The sequence below is a fragment of the Rutilus rutilus genome (genome assembly GCF_951802725.1).
Source record: "Rutilus rutilus genome assembly, chromosome: 20".
In the NCBI taxonomy this organism is placed as follows: Eukaryota; Metazoa; Chordata; class Actinopteri; order Cypriniformes; family Leuciscidae; genus Rutilus; species Rutilus rutilus.
In genome coordinates this window covers 24,062,376-24,083,776 of record NC_140225.1, presented here as the reverse complement: position 1 = coordinate 24,083,776, position 21,401 = coordinate 24,062,376, and the positions used below count along the sequence as shown (strand labels likewise).

General features: G+C 37.8%; 1 protein-coding gene across 1 annotated transcript in view; it reads left to right on the top strand.

Moving 5' to 3' along the window:
• Nucleotides 1-418: 418 nt before the first annotated feature.
• pcdh15a (protocadherin-related 15a) overlaps nucleotides 419-21,401 on the top strand; it is a 254,858-nt gene continuing 233,875 nt past the window's right edge. Inside the window, 1 exon segment of the mRNA XM_084392191.1 lies at nucleotides 419-530. The gene's annotated coding sequence lies outside the window, so the exon portion shown is untranslated.

Below are 21,401 nucleotides of genomic sequence, written 5' to 3'. Positions count from 1 at the left end.
ACTGACCAGGCAAATGAGATTAGTGCCGAGAGAGAGAGAGAGAGAGAGAGAGAGAGAGAGAGAGAGAGAGAGAGAGAGAGAGAGAGAGAGTAGGTTGAATGAGGGCTGTGTGAGGTGGGTTGTACTTTCATTGGAGCTGTCATGGTACTTTTTTACTGTTACTTGAGGACTAACAAACAGCGTCCTGAATCTGACCTGCTCTTGGACTTTAAGCGCTTAAGGAGAATCAATAAGAAGTAAAATCACCGGGGCTCTTGCGGTCCGTCCTCGTCAGAGAAGAAGACACACACACACGTTCAGAGACTGATGCGGGATTCGCAGCGTGGGTCTGTCCGGAGAGACTCTGCCTGGATTCTTAACCGACATGGTGGGTTAACGTTTGAGTGATACGGAGACCATCCGGTAAATTCCTGACAGGAGGAATGAATGATTTCACGCGGGGCGCGCGTGAGTGAAAACGCTCGCGTAACTGTTGCTGTGAACGGACGTCTGCAGGAACATGAGGAGAGGAAATAACTGAAATAAACTGCGTGAGTAAGCAGTATTAAGATGATTTAAAGAATTAATAATATGCTATTATGGTCAAAGAGCGTTTTTGAGTATCGTTTGTTGAGTTTTGTTTCTCTTGGTTTTATCAACGTCAATTTGTAATCTGTCTCTGTTAGCTACATTATCAACATAACGCATTTAAAAAGGTCCAACTGAGACCACATTTCTTTTATTCATTCATCAATCCTCTCCTCTCTGCATCTGTAGCCTACCCCATTGAATCCATCTGTTGAAAAAAAAAAGAAAAATAATCTCTGTTAGTTGTTTTATTCATTCAAGACTAAATGAAATGAAGTCAAATGCGACTGGACGTGATATTAATTTTGAGGCTGGACGTTATCTTGTGGATTAAACTTTCCCGTTTCATTCACTACCTTCAGCCACATCATTTAACTCGCTTGTTTCCATTTTCTCACTGCAAAGACAGCACCGAAGCTGCATCTGTAGTGGTTAATTCACGCCAGTAGCGTGTGGTAGTGTTTTATGTGTTTATGTGTTAGTAATATGTCATATCCTCTGTCAACACTGCAGGTGTATTGAAAGGTGCGCCTCCTGTCACCATCGTTAATTAGCTAGAAATCAGTTAACAATTTAAAGCTTATATTGCATGTTTTAAATCATTTAAATGTCATTTTCATTCTGACATGAGCATAAGTTGATGTCAGAGTTTGTGAGTTGTCTTTATAATTTTAATGCATTAAGGTTGATTTTTGCACCTGGACATCATAGATTGGCATTTTCCTGTTAACATGATCAGCCAATCATAGTAGTGAAATATTTTTTTACTTGTATTTCACCATTACCATCTCACATTTATTTGCGTTTACAGTTGCTACTGACCTTTTCCACACTATTGACTTAATTACATTCATGTTTCCCAGAATTGATCTGTTAAAAGACTTAAATAATGAGTCAGTGATGTTCTGTTGGTGTAATGAATAGATCAGTGAGACTGGTGCTCAGTTGGCATCTGTGTGCAGCTGACGCCATTGATATGGAGAGAGAGTGTGTGTGTGTGTGTGTGTGTGTGTGTGTGTGTGTGTCTGTGTCTATGTGTGTGTGTGTGTGTGTTAGGAGGAGGAATCGGGTGATCTCATGAGTTAACGTCCATGTTTCAGTCTAAAGTTTTGGTTAACAGAAGCTTCATTAGTTAGAGATGAAGTGGCCATCCTGTTTTTTATTAGGAGATCAAGATGAATGCTTTGCCATATAAAGATAATTAAGGAGCTTTGAGATAAGTCAAAAGTTGCATGCACTGTGATAATAGGCCTATTTATATCTTGTAATTATGAAATGCTTTGACATTGTGATTCCCCTCTGGCTTGTTATTTGAAATGTATCTCTCGTTCACAACTGCAGCTCTTGTAGGGTGATAACAGTTGACACACACACGATTGATCTTTTTAACAGTCATTTGGTTGGTATTATAATATGTTGATTCTAATTCCAACATGTCACCCAAACAGGCCCCTTAAATTCGATTCAACCTTACAATTGTGTTCAAAAGTTTGGGGTCAGTAAGACTTTTTATTTTGAAATAAGTCTCTTATGCGCACCAAGGCTGCAATTGTTTTTATCAAAACGAGTCATTTTGTGAAATATTGTTACAATTGAAAATATATCTTTTTTGTTCTATTTCTATTTCTATTTTCATTTTTAGTTCTGTGATGGCAAAGTTTAAATGTCATGATCCTTCAGAAATCATTCTAATATGCTGATTTCCTGCTCAAGAATAATTTCTTGTTATTATCAATGTTGAAAACAATTGTGCTGCTTAATATTTTTGTGGAAACTGTGATAAAAATGAATCACTAAATCATTGAATAATATTCTGACCAATGAATTATTTTGACTGGCTCATTAGAAAAGTGATACACCAATGAGGTTATTCACAGGTGTGGGTTGATATTTTAGATATTATTCACATCCACTCTTTTTTTGTCCCGTGTGCTGGTTTAAAGTTGGAGTAAGTGATTTTTGGAAAAAAACGCTGTTGAAAGTGCATCGGACGGAGCTCCACAACAAACTTGTAGCCAATCAGAGGGATATTTGAAGAAAAGAGAGATGGCTAAGAGAGAGACATTACAAAAGAGAAATGCTCACAGGAATATCACTGGAAAAAGAAGGGGATATGATCAGACAAGAGCTTTAGAGAGACGCCTGAAAACAGACACCGATGATGCGTTGTTTCTGCTCAATACTTGAGTAACATTGGTTTTGAATGTGTGCTGTTGCTGACTTACAACGGACTCTTGGTTGTATATACTCTTGTGTACTGGATGTTCATTTTTTGTCGTTCGCTTGTCATCTTCGCTTTTTTTTTGCAAAGCATTATTTTGCTTCGCTTCTGCTATGATAAAAGAGACACTCCTGCATTGCGTGTTCATGCATTTTGGGGGTGGAGCAATGAAGGGAGGAGCGTGTTTGTTTGGGTTGATTTCAAATATCAACAGTGCTCGACAACGATTTTGAAAAGTCGCATACTGAACCTTTAACTTAATTATTCATTGCACCAGTGAGCTTTTGTTTCTCATTGTGATGCTTTGCCCAGCATGTCGATTTAGTTCAGTTACACATGTGTGTATTTTAAAAAATGTTTTCCACTTGACAGAAAAACAAGAACATGTTAAAGTTCGAAGGGAACTTAATTTTAACCAGTTTTTTGAAGTTTCCATGGTTTCTGAAACTCTCTCAGGAGGTGGTCTGTTGCTCAGCGCACTGAAAGTATTATGAGCATCAAACTGCCGTAAGCACTTCTAACCAGTGAAGCGCAGCAAATGGGAGCCATACAATGACATAGTTTAAAGGGCCCTAAGGCAATTACATGGAGGTCAGAGTCTTAGACATGCACCTGACCTTCATTCGCCTTGTGCCGGAGTTGACCTCTTAATGCCCATAATACAGCTTCAAAGGTACAACTGACCAGAGGTCTTACGACTTACTAAGAGGGGAGAAAAAGATGATGAAGGTTGTGCTGTGCGTGAAGTAGCAAGTATTTCATTATGCTCCTTGAGGTAATATGGAATATCAGACTGTGTGGTATCATGGTTCAGGCATGACTGTATTCATATTCACTGTGGACACCTTAGAGAACACCTTTCAGCATTAGCCGTGGGTAGTGATGCCTGAAATGATTTCCATTCACACACACACAGCCACGCAGACAGAGATGGAAGGAGAGAAAAACTGTGAGGCAGAGACAGTGAGCGAGAACAGCTGGAGAGAGACATAGATGGACAGGCGCACTGGAAGTAAGGTAGCCTCTTGGGACAGAGGGAAAGATTTTAAGGAATACATCAGGCAAAAATTTACTCTTGTCTTTACTCTACCATTGTCTTCATTTACTCACACTCATGTTGTTACAAACCTAGTGGTCGACAGATATTGGTTTTGTGATTGCAGATGCCGATATCTTAGAGAGCAGGTGGCCGCTGACCGATGTAAAGCCTACAGTATATACTGTAAATACTTTATGTTTATTTGAATTAATATTTAAATTGAAAATAAATCATTTGAAAATGAATTACAGTTTTTCTCCATTGTTTTGGCTCATTTCTTGAAACAGAAATGACATTCTCAAAACAACATGGACAAACCTCCAAACCACTTGGCAATTCACAGAAGAATTGAATTTCTCATTCATGTCATCAAATTGCAAATGTCTAAGTACATCAATGTCTCAGTACATCTTTGCAAATGATTAAGTACAGGTAGCCTACATTTAGCACAATTTCCAAGTGAATAGATCTTGTTGATCTAAACTGATTGTTGATTCTCAGTCTAATGGTTGTTCGCTCCAAAACGTGTCAGCGTCATTTCATTGTATAAGTCATCACATGCACAATAGTCTGTTCAATTATAGAAATTAGTCAAGAACATAATACCATGAATACCATATGTGTGTATATATATATATACCATATAATGTTATTGGCCACCGGGCCATGGTGGATGTCCCAGGCCAGCGAGGGGGCAATATAACTATGTGTGCTGCCATATCTGAGAATGGTGTGGCCACTCACATCCCCAGTCTTGGCCCATACAATACACAGAAGCTCCTCATCTTCTTGGACCGCCTTCATTTTGATTTGATCTCTGAAAATGAGAGAGGTCTCGTAGGGCCTCACCTACCACAATATGTCATTGTATGGGACAATGTGAATTTCCACCGTGGCCCGCTCATCAGGGCCTGGTTCACTATTCATCCAAGGATGGTCATGGTGTTCCTACCACCTTACTCTCCTTTCCTCAATCCTATTGAGGAGTATTTCTCCGCTTGGAGGTGGAGAGTGTATGAGCATCGGGCTCAAGATCAGAGGTCCCTGCAATGGACGCTGCGTGTGAGGATATTACAGGAGATCAGTGTAGGGGATGGTTGCGACATGCACGCCGTTTCTTCCCTCGTTGCATCGTAAGGGAGAATATACGCTGTGATGTGGACGAGAACCTGTGGCCAGACAGACGGCAGCGTGTGGATGGCCAGGAGGGTGAGGACGGTGGCCAGGAGAGGGAGGGTGAGGACAGCGACCAGTGAAGAACTGTTAGTTGTGAAACTCCAGCTTTATTTACAGCATTGTAGGCTGCATATAATAGTTTATATTAGAGTATATTATGCTGTATTATGCTGTATACATTTTCTTTTTACTCTGATGTATGGAAGTTACTTTATGTGTGTGAATGATAATGGTTACAATTTCCTTGGCAGTATGAGTGCAATGTGTGATGTCAAACCTTGGAGGCTACTCTTACCCTAAAATCCTATTTCTTTTTTTCAGTTTTATACACAATTGTATTCTGTTAGCTAGACAAAAAACAGTACAGTAACCATTGTCAATGAAGGACTGGGCTAAGACTGAAAGGTGGACATGAGGGATATTTCTATGGTCCTCTGCCATAGTGACAAAACATCGAAACATTTTGACTCGCAGTGCTGCTTACACAATGCCAAAGGGACGAAGCATTTTGGGGGCATTGACTGTTTAAATGAGAAGGAAATTTAGTTTTGACACATGAGTGAACTGTTTTGGGAGAGGTATGAGCTTCTGCAGGTGAACCATGGTGTTGTGCCGAACCATCCACGTTATTTTGGCAAAAGCACCAAGAGTGTTGAGAACGTCCGGTCTGTTTCAAGAAGCAAAAGCAATTGAGAAGGATCTTTGCTGACTCTTTATATGGGAAAGGAATTTAGTTTTGAAGCATGAGTGAACAGTTTTGGAAGAGATATGAGCTTTTGCAAGTGAGCTATAGTGTTGTAAGACTGTTTTTCCAAATGATCTTAGAGTTTTGAGAATGTAATTTCTGTTTCAAGAAATGAGCCAAACCAATGGAGAAAAACTGTACAAAAGAAATCTCTAAATTAAACACTTACTTTAGATGACAACTTCTTGATTCTTTTAATACCCTTGATTACAGTATTTTTCACAAATAAAGAAATTGTTGTAAAAAAATATTAATAAAAGGAAGTAAACACTGTAACCTGCAGGACACTCATTAAGTTTGTGCACACTGGGAATATATATCCCTATATATTGATTTTTCAAATAAAGACAAGGTAACACTTAATTTTACTTACAGAACAGTGAAAATGACATAGTTGGCAACTGAATATAGTGCAGCTTCGTTTGAAATCAGAGGTTTAAAGTTTGTCGATCGATCCAGTGAAGCTGAACTCTCCTGTCCGCATTCAATTCACAGGGACAGAATACACGCGATCATGCAGGCCTCAAATGCACACTTCAGAATATCTGAAAGCTGAATTCGAGTAAGTCTACAAGGTTTGTGAAATTAAATGTTTATTAGATATTTAAAGATTTGTTTAAATGATATAAATGCGTATTTGTTGAATGCAGACGATAAATGCGAAAGTCACTAATAATATAAAAGCAAATGCTATGATACTTTTTTGTATACAGTTTACTTTATTTGTTTAACAGTTCTATGTAGTGACATATTAGACAAAATTGTTAAACAGAGACCATAACCAATGAATATGGAGATTAAGAGCGCTGTATGCTCAGCGGCGTCAAAATAAAAGTCTATCCACAACAAAACTATCCACCGATAATCTTACTGTAGAGTGAGCTGTCATTAAGTGTTTACATGCACTTATTTTCGTCAGACACAATGAATCAAATCTGATTCCAGATTCTGAGAGTTCTGTTTATATGAACCCAACACTTTTCAATCTTGACATATTCGTTTACATGCGCATTTACATGTATTCCGAACAAAACTTCAGCGCATACGTAGTACCCAGTCACCGCATTCAGAACCTCAGAAAGCCACTTCGATAATGTCACCAGAGCTGCCTCATTTTTGCCTTGATGGCATATCTAAAAAAGATTAAAAAAATGATATTTTTTAGCAAATATTTTGTAAATCTTTAGTCTCATCCCCTGAACAGTTGTAAGACGTGAGACATAAAAAAACATACGTACAATAGTTAGACATAAAACATTTGTAAACTTACACATCACGGCACTGGGCATGTGCACAAGGCATTTTTAAATATGAAAATAGTTGAATTCAGGCATTAACATACTTTTTTTTTTTTTTCTGTCGATCGGATTATTTCAGGTCTACACCACCCCTTTCAATTCGATTGGAATTTCATTCGGATCGAGCTCAGTTGGATCGATTGAGGTGTTTACATGAAGGCTTTTCATCAGACTGAGCCATCAATCCGATTATAAACAAAGTATTTGGGTGCATGTAAATGTAGCTAGTGGGATGAACTTGAGAATTAGACCAGTCTGAATCTTGATTGAATCATTCAAACTGTTTTTGATTAATCGAAAAGATCTGAGAACGATTTATAAATTAGACATCTATTTCTCCAGGGAAGACAGGGAAAAACTGATAAAATGTGTACCTTGGATAAAAGCATCTGCCTTGGTATACCAAGGAGAGCTAGTGCACTATTTCAGTATATGCATTTGGCAGATCCTTTTATCCCAAAGTACTCATTTTATCAGTTTTTCTCTGCCTTCCCTGGTAATCAAACCCATGACCTTGGCGTTTCTAGCACCATGCTGTACTGTTTGAGCTACAGGAAGGCATGTACTGTATGGTTTCAGAAAACTTGGGATTATTGCACACGAGTCATATGGACCAATTTCATTGTACTTCATGGTGTCTTTGCATCCTTTTTAATGCTTGAAAGCCTCAGTCCCTCTTCCCTGGTGTTCCACGGAAGAAAATAATGTCATATGGGTGATTAAATAATGGCAACATTTTTATAATTGGGTGAACTATTCCTTTTAAAAGAAGCAGGATAGGGAGTTTCCACAATGTAGGTGTAGGTGATGGACATTCAGTAGGTTGGCTGCTTTGCCAACTGTATAAATATAACCCAATGATATTCTCCTCTCTTCCGTGTACATGGTCTCTGATGTGTGAAGGCCAGGCTGGATTTCTCCAGCATGCATCTTTACCTCAGTCAGCCTCTCTCAGCTGTCTGATTCATCTCTAATCAGCTTCTGCCCACTGGGAGTACCGCAGGATGACAACAGCAGGGTAGACCGCGAAAGCCAGAGGTTTAGAGCTCAGGCAGAAAGGGAGCAGTTGGAGAGGTCGGGAATCAAGACTCTAGGGCATTAAAGAGTGTTAATGTATTTGGTTGAGATTCTATAGTTTGCAGAGCCAGACAGGGGTTAAGAGAGCTGTTTAGAGGAGAACTGGAGAGTTTGGAGGAACAAGATGAGTAATGGTGTAGACACTAGAGCTGCTGCAGAGATTGGTAGAGGTCTGAGGGGGTGAGAGAGTGAGACTGCTGATGTTTTGGCAGATGGGATCATCTCAGGTACAGATGCTGTTTGGAGGGCTTCAGTAGAGCGGTATGAAGGATATCACATGTGAATGCCTCTCTATACACTCAACATGTTAAACAGCAGAAATGAGCTCAAATAGATGGTAATCACTAATGCAAAACATGAATCCAAAAAAGTCATGAATTTGAATTTGAATTCAGTCGCTTCATTACAATTCATATTATCAGCATTTCAATGTGAGTGAAGGGTGCATTGAAAAATGTTTTTGTTGTTTTTCCGAATTGACTTTATATTTGGTTAAATCCTCCTTTTCATTCAACGACAGCACTTCTTTCTTTTTCATTTTACATAACTTGTCTTTGTTTTAAAATACTGAATCCTTCAGCTGAATTATACGGTTAAATAATAACAAAAAATGTCTCAGACTTTTGGACCCTACTTTTTTATGATTTAATCATTATTCATAGGTATTCATTTGTAAAGTGTACAAATGTACAATTATTTTTGGATTGTTCCCTTTAAATAGCTTTACCAACTAAATAAGACCATTCTGATGCTTAGAGACCAAGGCCAAACTTAGCTTCACCCTCAACTAGCACTTACCAATATAACCAGCCTGGACTGGGCTAAAATTCAAGCTGTTTTTTCTCTTTTTTTTAGCATAGGGTACATATACTTCTGTGCATGTATTTCCCTCTTCTACATGGCAAACTGAATGATTTATAAAGGTTCGCTGAAGCCAAATGCACTGGGCAGAGGTGCATTTTCATTTCTGACTAAGGGAAGCCTTAAAACTGAACTTTCCCCTCAAATGTGGGACTGAAAACCATCAAATAACGTTCTCTGCAATAATGGCTTCAATACATTCATTCTCAGGTTCTTGGAAGGTTTTGACATTTCCATCACAATGGTGAGTGCTCGTTTTAAAAAAAGTGTATTGTGTGTGCGAGAGAGAGAACGAATGCCTCATCTCTCCACTCTAGGGATAATGTTTTTAGAAGCCTTTCAGAAGAGATGCTCTTGCACAGCCATTAGTCCTGAAGTCCAATCTGAGTGGTCAAACATTCAAACTGTGCCAGATGTGCCAGTTATAATCACTGTTTTTCTAATGAGACAGGATACACATGGTGGCTTCTTTTTTTTTTCTCATTCTCATGCGTTTGAGAGGTTTCCTCTGCAGTAAAGCATCAGTTCTTCAGTAAAGCATCAGTTCAGTTCTGTGGCGAAACGCCATGGTGTAGATAAGCAGATTTCAAGCTTTCTGTCAACTGTCTCCATACTGCCAGCTTTCTGCTCCTGCTTGGTGATGCCTACATCATTACTATAGCAACTGATGTATCTGATTTGATCACTTTCAAAAAATGACAGTCAGTGCAGATAAAAGTCTGTCTGTCAGGATTGAAGGTGATGCAAACAGAAAATTCTGCACTCTGAAGTCACTTTATTTGTTGAAAGTATAGTTCACACCAAAAATGTATAATCTGTCATTATTTGCTCACCCTCATGTCGTTCCAAGCCTGTATGGTATTTTTAAAACACAGTTTACATATACTTACTCCACAAACTAACTCCATGAAAATGGAAACAGCGATAAGACCTAAACCTACAGAAGGCTTATGTTAATGGTATTTACCTGTCACCTTTGTCTGCGGTGTTGTGTTCTTTTCTCAGCCTCTATGATATGTAGCACTGCAAGTTGTCTTAGGAGAATTTGTCTCTTAGCCCTCCTTTTTGTTCGTTTAATCGCATAACTTGTACAGTACGTCTACATTAAATCTCTGTTATCCTGAAACCCACGACACAAAAACACAGCTCCGATCACGGCGTGCTCAATTTTTCAGTTGTTGATGTTGTTGAATGCCATGCTTAAATAACTTCGCTGTCGCTACGTTGGCTGGTTTCTATAACTGAGTTCCTATAACTATAACTGAGTTCCAGTGCGAAAGCCCTTTTATGTGATGAACAGACCAGACTCCGTTGCAACTAGGGATGCACTATAGGATTTTTTTGGGGCTGATACTGATACCGCTTTTAAAAAACCTTTTGATTTGTTTTGTCAAATGCTCTCTTATTTGAACTTTTGTCATTAAAATAGTGTTTTGATCATGTTTTAAATCAGCAAAGTTCAAAAACATATGCATTAAGTTATACTAGTTTATTGCTGCATCATCAAATAATTTCTAATGAACATGGATTGGATCCATTTAAAATTCAGCAGGCTAACATAAATACAACAGAACAAAGATACATATGACATAAACAGTGCTTAGGTAGGTTTAATAGTTTTTAGGTACATAAATAGAGTAAACAAATGTACAATAACACTGCATATTCTTCACTGTATAAATTAAAGGGGTCATATAATGGTACATGCACTTTTACAAGTTGATTGTACTGAAATGTGTGTTGGCAGTGCCTGTACACAACCATCATAAAATGATAAAAATCCACCCAGTGTTTTTTTTTTTATCTTCTTATATGTTTTCCCCCATCTCAAATCAAGCCGTTCGATTTTGTGACGTCACAAAATCGACGCCCCTCCCACGATTGTTGATTGACAGCAGCGTTTCAACACAGACCCGCCCTCGGTCGTGAGCGAGCTGTCAATCATAGTCCGCGCGGTCCGGCGCGGTCATTGTTGATACGCTGGAGCACTGTCTATGAGCAGAATGTGGTGTTCTGTTCTTAGGTGTAATAAGGAACACAGCAGTCATTTTGATGTTCCTAAATCCAAACCGCTGAAGACGCAGTGGCTGAGTTTTGTTTTCGAAGGGAATATTCCCCACGATCAACGTCAATGCTTTCATGTTTGCGCGAATCATTTCACACACCAGACTGCTTTACAAACGAGGGTCAGTATAAAGCTGGTTTTGCTAAGAAGCTGCTCCTGAAAAAAGGATCGGTACCAACTATTCGTGTTCCTGCTGCACCTCCAGAAGAACTGAAGTGAGTGTAACGTTTTATTAACCTTTATATTGATATTTATATTAATCTTTGCAAATCGCTTGCATGCTTCACGATGAATGCGGCTGTTTACACTCGGTACATTACGGCATGTTTTCTTACAATACTAATGAGAATTTTTAATTAAAGTATATTACAGACTTTTAATTTAGCCCCTAAAGAATCACATTAGCTTGTACAAAAATGGCATTATATGACCCCTTTAAATACATATTAATCCTTATGAAAGTTACAAAAGTTATTTAGTCAAGAGTAGTGAGTGATTTGTTTCTTGTCTTTTATTGTTTGATTAACTTTATAAGGGCAGCGCAGCAGGAATATTAGATTAAGTACATTTTAAATATACTAGCTGAGCCCCCAGCGTGAGTTTTTTAAGGCCACCGTTATTTTAGAACGTATCACCTTATTATTTCCATGGCGGCACGTCATGCTTAATTGTCACATGACCACGCCACACCCACAAACTTGTTGGCTATGTCATCAACTACCTGATATTCTGATTCTCAAATCCGTATAATTGAACGTGTTGTTTAATTGTTGTTTAAAATCCTTTATATTGATCATGCTAGTTGAGCTATATGCACGATGTGCGCTGGCGTGTTAATTTGCGCCGCAGTTCAGAGAATCGGATCTGTCAGATTTACATCACGTAAATTCATCCACTTCTCCAAAAATAGATGAAAGTAAGTGGCCGGTGAAGTAGGAGAAGAATAGAGTAAACTTAATAGGTACCTGCACAATGTGTATCTGATATGAATAAAACACGTTGTCAATGTATAATTGAAAGGATTGTTATTGCCGCTTCCATAGACATCGGTGTGTATTTTACAAACTATAAATGTACTATTTTGCTAGTACCTATGTGTATTTATGTATTTAAATGTCTGAAACCTAAAATAAACATTATGTGGTTGAAAACACTGAATAGTTGTGATATATGACAAGCTCTGAGCGCATCAGCCTTTTTCATGCTATAGCCGATATGCCGATAAGTCAAAAATCGGCTGATAAATATCGACAGCCGATATATCGGTGCATCAACACATATTACATCATGGCATTTGGTAATGAGACACTCAAGAATGGATGTTGATGGCATCCAACCTGCTCCTTTAAGTGTAGTTTTGAGTGTTTATTGAGTTTGTTGGAGTGCATTTTGCTGGATATGATGAGCTAATGCTGCAATTTATCAAATAACATATTAAGATATTGTATGATCAATGAATAGTCCCAATGTATATTATTTTTATCACCACATAGGCCTACATATACTGCACACATACTCGTGCAACATAATTGGTGTCTAAAGCCCTATTCGCACGGGATTAGTATTACCTAGGGACCTCCGGTAATTTGTAATAATCGCGGAGGTCGTCTGTGATTTTTATCCCGTGCGAATCTGCCATGTCTGTAAAAATGTCTGTAAAAATTCCCCCGAAAATTACCTACCGTATTTCGGCCAACACAGGGGTCCTCTGATAATACCAGTCCCGTGCGAATCCCCATGTCTGCGATTTGGGCTGTTTTTCTGTGAGCCTATCCTTTCCTAAAGAACGTAATAACCATTATGGGCCGTTTAACAGTCCATTTTACGTCTGTATTAAAACTATATTAACAATAAAATCTCTCGATATGCCCTACTCCAATCCGATTATAGTTTTTCTCCAATAAAAACTATGAAGTGCTGCAAAAGAGAAAACAAACTACAGTAAAGACGTGATCCGGAAGCTCAACTCGGACCGTTGTCATGGAAACGTCAAATTAAGCATTTTGGCGCAACATGGAAGCTCTTTTGGAAAGTTTGGACGCTTTTTGTGGAAGTGTAACTTAGTAGTCTGTATCGTGGAGCATTTCTTTGTCTCACACGGCCTCTAAAGACGTCCATCCTGTAAGTATCTCAAGAAATCAAAGTGTAAAAGAGTAAAAATGATATAAAATGAAATAAACCAAATAAAATGAATAGAAGAACAAGCCTATCGCGACGTTTCGGTATTAATAATACCTTCTTCAGGCAGGCTTGTTGTAAATATGGACAAAGAATAAAAGAAAAATAAGATATATTATATATTTATACAATAATATGATATTCTATAATATATATATATAATATATTTCTCTAATAAATTGGTTTTAAATAAGTTCTTTTTTTGAATTGCAATACTGCAGCGCGATCTTCGTTTCAGCACGTTCAGCTAGTGAAGTGTGAATGGGTGGGCGTGCGCTGTAAAGTCCGTAAACTCGAGGGAATTACGAACATTTATTTGCCCGTGTGAATGAGTCACCAAAAACACAGACGTCAGGGGGTAATTTCTTAATTACAGAGGTCCAGGGGTAATACTAATCCCGTGCGAATAGGGCTTTAGCAGAAAAATATATTTTCACTGACATTAAGATAAGAAGTTAAAATAGTGGCATTTACCTTTATCTTCAACTCTACGGCAAATAAATGTTGTTCTAGAGCCATATGACCCTTGAAATGCATTTTAACGCCTTTCATTGATCCACAGCTGGATGTGTTGTCCATCTTGATAGAGTCTGAATGAGGTGCTGCTCTGGTTTGACCTCAGCTCTGTCCACACTTGGTTTGAATGTGTTTTCAAACCAATATGCTGCTGCCAGTTCTCAAACAACAATCACATCACCTTGTCAACACACACACACACACACACACACACACACACACACACACACACACTACACAACACACACTTTTATTTATTTACCCTTGTATGCTATTTATTGTAGTTTGTTTAATATTGTGACCTGCCTTTTTAGATTGCTGGAAGAAGTTCTCAATGGTGAAGTAACCTTCAACAGTCAATTCACTGATGTTTACTTGTTGTCATAGATCCCCAATGGATATAGTTCCCTTTCCAGAGCGGTCACTTCAACATTACGTTGCTAACGCTGCGGGAACTCTTCCCATTCTCCAGCGTTAGCAACTCAATATCTTGTTCTTGCCTCTCAGGGAACCAAGGTTACAACAGTAACCAGATATGTTTTTTAAAGATATAGATCAAACAGAACATTTCTTTTATTTCCATCTAAGTTGCTCTCTATGTGTTTAGGCAGTGGTGTAGATTTCATATTAAACCATAGGAAGTTGTGGGTATAAAATGGGAATATTATTAAGTTATTCCCACCACAATTTTTTTTTTTTTTTTTCAGCTGATCAATTATTTTAGGCCATGTACAGGTGTCTTGTTCAGCAAATTAGCAAAATTCTGATTTTTTTTTCACATTAAGTAGCCTCTGTATCTGGATAACCGATCGGATTTCTGTTTCCTGCATAATATTTAAATTAGGTCTGTGGCACGACACCAGATTAAGAGTAAATATGATACAAATTAAACAATGTCCAACAATAAAAACATTCAACATTTAAAACATTAAAAAGTGTATTCCGATTATTTCTCTGGCATAGCAGCGTGCAGCTCTTAATTAAGAACTTATGACTGACTGTGATTGTACTCGTTCAGATAATGTTGCACAATTAAAATAAAAAATGACACACACAGTATCATGTAAGTCTAAATAAACTGTTTTAAAGATTGACATTTATTGTAATGTTCAAATCGGTTTAATTTCTTGTCTAAACTGCGTCTGGCCATTATTTTTTGACAGCCACATGGGGAGACTGGGCGGGGATTTATATGACGTTGCGTCGCCCTCTGAATGTAGATACGATGGCTGGATTGCGTTTACATTTGCGGTTTACATCCGCTCACAATGCGTCCTCGACTACCTCTGGACCAGGACACGCTGATCGGATAACATTTCGATCAGAAACGCGTTTACACTTGTCTTTTCAATACGTATGTGGACAACAGGTCGCATGTTAATGCCAAGTGTAAATGCAGCCATTGACACACATTTCCCCCGACACTTAAAGGGATAGTTCACTCTTTAATTCAGATCTGTCATCATTTACTCACCCTGTTTACAAATCTGTATGACTTTCTTTATTCTGCAGAACACAAAATATATTTTGAAGACTGTTGGTAACCAGTTTTGACCACAAAAAAAAAATATTTTTCAAAATACATATTTTACGTTCCACAGAAGAAAGAAAGCCATACAATATTGGAATGACATGAGGGTGAGTAAATGATGAAATAATCCTATTTTATGGGTGAATTATGCCTTTAGTAGAAACACCTCAGTAACACTGTAAAATGTCATTAGTTAACTTTAAAAAAGCATGCAAACTGATTGCATAAAAAGTAAAGTGAAATAGCAATGGTATGAAGCCCCTAAAGGGACATGGTTTAGAAAAAAGAATGAGATGCGTTTTGTCTGCTTAAAAGTGAATGTTTAGCTTCAATTGAGTACATCTTGGGTACCGCCTTATTCATGTGACACATTCTGTTTTAAATTTCAACTCACAGTAACACATCTCTGTGCTTGATTGCCATCACAGGTGCTTAAGAAAACAAGTCTAGGTCATTGGCATGGGTTAATCACTGGAGTCGTTAGTGTTTGGACCCCTTACGTCCTCTGATTGCATCTCACGCTGGCTAATGAATTGCACTGCTGTCTTTGGCAGCATTCACTCTTAGTCAGGTAACAATTAAAGAGAAGATGGGAAACGAGATTTAAAAGAAATATTTCACGCAAAAAAAATTCTTTCACAATTTATTCACCCTGATGTTGTTCCAAATCTTTATGCAGGTATTTTTGTACCGTAAAACCATAAATTGGAATTTGGATTGACTTGAGGGAGAGTAAGCCATTACATGATTTAGATTCCTATTGCTTTAAGGCAGGAGGGAACAAACCTTTTTATTATACCTTTACTGGCGATTTACTGGAAGTACAACCTGTCGACGATCATCCCTCGGGTGGCTTCTGAACGCAATGAGTGGCTTGTCAGTGAAGTTTAGTCATTTTAAATAATTTAGAAATGCAAAAAAGTGTCCTAGCATGACATAGCATCAAAGTGTCTTTGATGAGGGGTTTAGCTTGACAGAACATTTTATGAATAAAAGACTGTTGGACATTGACTGTAATAGGTTTTAGCATGAGATGTCAGCAATTTTCATTGATTTCTTATTTGACTGTGGAAAAAGCAGAGTGCTATTAGACAGGTGTGCTTGGTTGATATTATAGTCCACAGTGACGGCAATGGAAATGGCCTTCTTACCCCTGAATGCTTTGCTGAAACGTAGTGATGCCAATCACTTTGATCCATTACCCTTCACTGCAAACACACACACACACACACAAAGGTTAAGACGGCCCCTGAGTAAAGAAAGAGTTCAAACATAATTAATTAAATTGACAGAATTAAACAAAATAAGATCTTTTAACATCTCAATCATCATTCCTGTAGCTCAAACAGTAGAGCATGGCTCTAGCAACACCAGGTCATGGGATTGGTTCCCAGGAAATGCATTAACTAATAAAGATGTATACCTTGAATACAATGCAAGTCAATAGAATTATTATTATTATTATTTATTATTATTATTATTATTTATTTTTTTTTATTTTTTTTTTGGTTTGGTTTAGTCTCGGGCCATTGGCAGGGAAATGACCTATGGCCAGTCCATTTTATTTAATTGTATTTGTACTTAATTTCATTTAGTTAATTTCATTATTTCATTATTTAATTTCATGGATGTTGGAGCCTTTCCCATTGTCTTGGGCCATTGGCAGGGAAACACCCTATGGCCAGTCCATGCATTATTATTATTATTATTATTATTATTATTATTATATATATATATATTTTTTTTTTGTATTATTATTTTTAGTTTAGTTAAGTCTGACAGAGAAATACCCTATGGCCTGTCCATTTAATTTCATTTAATTTAATTTCATATCATGGTTGCAGGGATGCTGGAGTCTATCCTATTTTCTCAGGCCATTGGCAGGGAAACATTCTATGGCCACTGGCCAGTCCATTTCATTTCATTTCCACTTTCAATTCATTTCATTTCATTTCATGTTTACTGGGATGCTGGAGCCTATCCCATTCAGCCATTGGCAGGGAAAAACCCTTTGACCAGTCCATTTATTTCATTTCATTTCATTTCATTTCATTTCATTTCATTTCATTTCATTTTCACTTTCACTTCATTTCATTTTATTTCATGGTTGCTGGGATGCTGGAGCCTATCCTATTCGGCCATTGGCAGGGAAACACACTTTGGCCATTCCATTCCATTCCATTCCTTTCTTTTCTTTTCTTTTCTTTTCTTTTCTTTTCTTTTCTTTTCTTTTCTTTTCTTTTCTTTTCTTTTCTTTTCTTTTCTTTTCTTTTCTTTTCTTTTTCTTTTCTTTTCTTTTCAGGGAGAGAGAGAACTTCACTGATCATAAGCAAGTGTCATCAATCTAGCTTATTTGTAAATGAATACATGTATTTGCCCCTGCTTTGCTCTGATAATTTCACAGACATAACTCGTGGGCATAAGCAATATGTTCAACTTATGCAAATGCTTTAAATCCCAGTAGAAAAATTGCTCTTTTTGTTTGGGGTCAACAATTGCTAATTAAATCCACACATTGTCATTCTGACATCAGTTGTGTAATTTGACAGCAAGACAGATCAGAGGAAATCCAGATCTACGAGAACAGGCGTTTGAGGGATAACAGTCTGGATGTAAAACATTTGCTGTTGGGGTTGGTGTTTAGGAACTTTGCGTCTGCTGGGTAATTTTGACAGCAGGAGGCAGCTCGTTCAGAGGTCTTTGGATCCTTCCGGAAATCCAGCAGCTTTGTACTTTGATATCAATTGTTACTGTGAAAGATGTATAGACCCTTGATAATAAAACCCTGCCCAGCCATCTGTGCTCTTCTTAAGAAAAGCAAGCTAAGAATTTGAAGATTGTTGTTGAAATAATGGAACATTACAGGCAGCACAATAATGATGCATTATCACATTTACTCCAACATCAGGAAGGGCTGCAGGTTTCGATCTGCTTTCAAGATGACATGATATTATTCAGGTCTTTAAAAAAAAAAAAAAATTTATATGTAGCTAAACAGAGTGAATGCAGTCATGAGGACCGAGGCTATAGTGTAGACCTGCTGGTTAATAGAAAACACACCCACCTCATGAATGAAATGTGAATGATCCCCGTCTGCTAAAGAGTGCTTCACTAGCTCTTTTGAGAATGGAATACTAGAGTACTTCTTACCACATACTCCACTTTATACACTGAATTTGAACTACTGTTGACTATTAATTTGAAATATTGTGTGAATCACTTCATATCACTTATCAAATGATAAACATTCAGACAGTATGCTATATAGTTGTCAAATGACCTCTTTACAGTGCCGGTTTTACATAAAAAGGAAATGATGTTCCCTAAGCTAATGTATTTATGAGAATAACAGGATGTGCAGCTACAAAAAGCAGTTTTCTTTTTTTTTTGCGTAAAAACTTTTTTGCAGTCTGGTCCAGGCACAATGCATCATTTTTTAATGCAAATTATAGCAAATATATTTGGTCATGGGGGAATATCAAACATCTTTACAGAACCTTCAAATATTGCATATTATGTAAAAGTTGGGTCATTTTGTAAAATGCAATAAAATCAAGAATTCTTCGTTTTGTTTAACTTTTATTTAACCGACAAAAGTACAAAGCAAAGATTTCCAATGTTTTCACTAGCCAACTTAATTGTATTTTGGAAATATATGCAAAGTTTGATTTTGATGGCTGCAACACAGTCAAAAAAAGTTGATACAGAGGCATGTTTACTACTGTGTCACATCACCTTTCATTTTAATTACTCTTTTTAATAGTTTGGGAATTGAGGATACTAATTGTTGCAGTTTTGCAAGTGGAATTTTTGCCCAATCTTGCCTGACACTGACACAAGACTTCAGCTGCTCAGCAGTCTGTGGTCATCATTGACTTATTCTCCTTTTCATGATCGGACACCCATTTTCAGTAGGAGACAGATCTGGACAGCAGGTGTAGAGTGTCTACAAACCACTCTGTTGTAGCACATGCAGAATGAGGCTTAGTATTGTCTTGCTTCCCAGGAAAGATTTAATCTTATAATAAGTCTGTACAATCCCAATTGCCTCCACTACAATGGTACCTTCACACATATCCAAGTCACCCATGCCATTTGCACTGATGCACTGTTTGCTTTTGTACCTGTCACTGATGAAAGTCTGGATCGTCCCTTTCGTCTTTGGGACTGAGAACTCTGTTGAAATGTGAGCTCATCTGACCACAGCACATATTTACACAGTTTTTTAGATCATCTGAGATGAGCTCGGGCCCAGAGAACTCTGTGGCGTCTGTGCATAGAACTGATGTATAGATTTCTCCTTGCGTAGCAGAGATTTGCATTTCATTTCTTGATACAGCGGCAGACTGTGTTAAGTGACAACAGCTTTCTAAAGTTCTCCTGAGCCCATGTAGCAGTATTTAACACAGTAGCATCTAGCATGATGGTGTCTCATCTGAAGGCTCGAAGGTCAAGCACATTCATCAGAGGATTCCAGCCTGGCCCTACATGTACTGAGATTTCTCCAGATTCTCTGAATCTTTTCAGAATATTATGTATGGTAGATGGTGAAAGACCTAGCCTAAATTCTTTGCAATCTTGCATTAGGAAATGTGTTTTTTTTCTTTTTCACTGTTTGACAATTCTCTGATGAAGGTGGTGGGCCATGACCTATATCTTTGCTTGCAAGAGCTGAGACTTTGGTGGGTGCTCCTTTTATACCCAGACATAACAGCCTCACCTATTACAAGTTAACCTGCTTATTGTGGACCGTTTCAAAACCGTTTAACTTGGATATCCTATAATCTTTTTTCACTTTTATTTTGCCTCTATCCCAACTTTTTTGAGGTGAGTTGCAGCCTACAAAATCTAAATTTGTTTATATTTCCAAAATACAATTAAGTTGGCCAGTGAAAACATTGGGGAACTTTTCTTTGTACTTTTGTCAGTTAAACATAATTAACAAATCACAGATTCTTGATTTTATTGCATTTCAATCTAAGGCAGCCTTTATGCTGTCAAACATTTATTTTTTCCACAGATATCTGGCACAGATCAGATATTTTTGGCACGCAAATTAGGAAAAACACTTATGAGATCCAATTGTTTTGGCATCCAATTTGGATTCATTTCAAATGTGGTTCTAAATCTGACATGTATTTGATATCTGGTCAATCTGAATGTTCATTTAAATACCGCCTGTCCTTTTAATTTGGTATTTTCGCCATGAAGTGTTGAATGTGTATTTAATTAATTTGTGTTTTTAAAAATAAGATATGTGTCAGAATATATATTCGCATTGCATTTGGCAGATGTTTTTATTCATTTTAGCTGTTCATGTATTCCCTAAATGGTTTTAATTAGTGTAAATTCGTTCTTTGTTTCTGTACTATCTCCACCACAGCACATTGGTTTCTCGCTTGGTTTTTCTGTGTTGTAATGTGTGTCATTCCGTAACAATTCCGTAATGAAACCACAGCCGCCTCACACCAGAACGGTCAGTCATTCTCACAGATGCACAGGTGAGCCAAACTTCAGCATTTCTTAAAGGGTCCCGATAGCAGCCAGAGAAAGTAGCGTATGTTGCCATGACTGTTAATTTTGGACCTTGCTTATGCTCCTCAAACCTAAGCTTCAAAGCTGAAGACAGGAGAGACAGTATTCCTGTGTTTCTCTAGCCCTTCTTGTTGTGTATTGTCACAGTTGTTGAGCACTCTGTGGAAATGTTAAAGTGGGGGAACTATCATTTTCACCCATCATGCTCCAGAGACTTGCTTATGCTCTTTTGGGAATAGAGAATCTGACAGTGGCGGCGATGTGGTCTGATGTTGTATTTAGATGACTGTGTTGACGCACATCAGCGTCTGGTTTTAAAGCGTTTCAGTGGCTTATGGCTGCCTCAGGGACATCGTAGAGATTGTGAGTATGAATACAGGTGACAGATCAAATGGAGATACTTGTTTTTTTTAAGTTTATCTCTACATCAACCTCCATGTGTAGGCAGCAACCGATGAGACAGCCAGCCTCACGACGGGACACGCACACACATGCACAAATGAATGCTCTAATCCCATGTGTATATTTGTAGTCAAGTCAAGTATTATCTGTCCTTGCGCATCGAACACTTACAAAGCAAAGTAGATTAAAC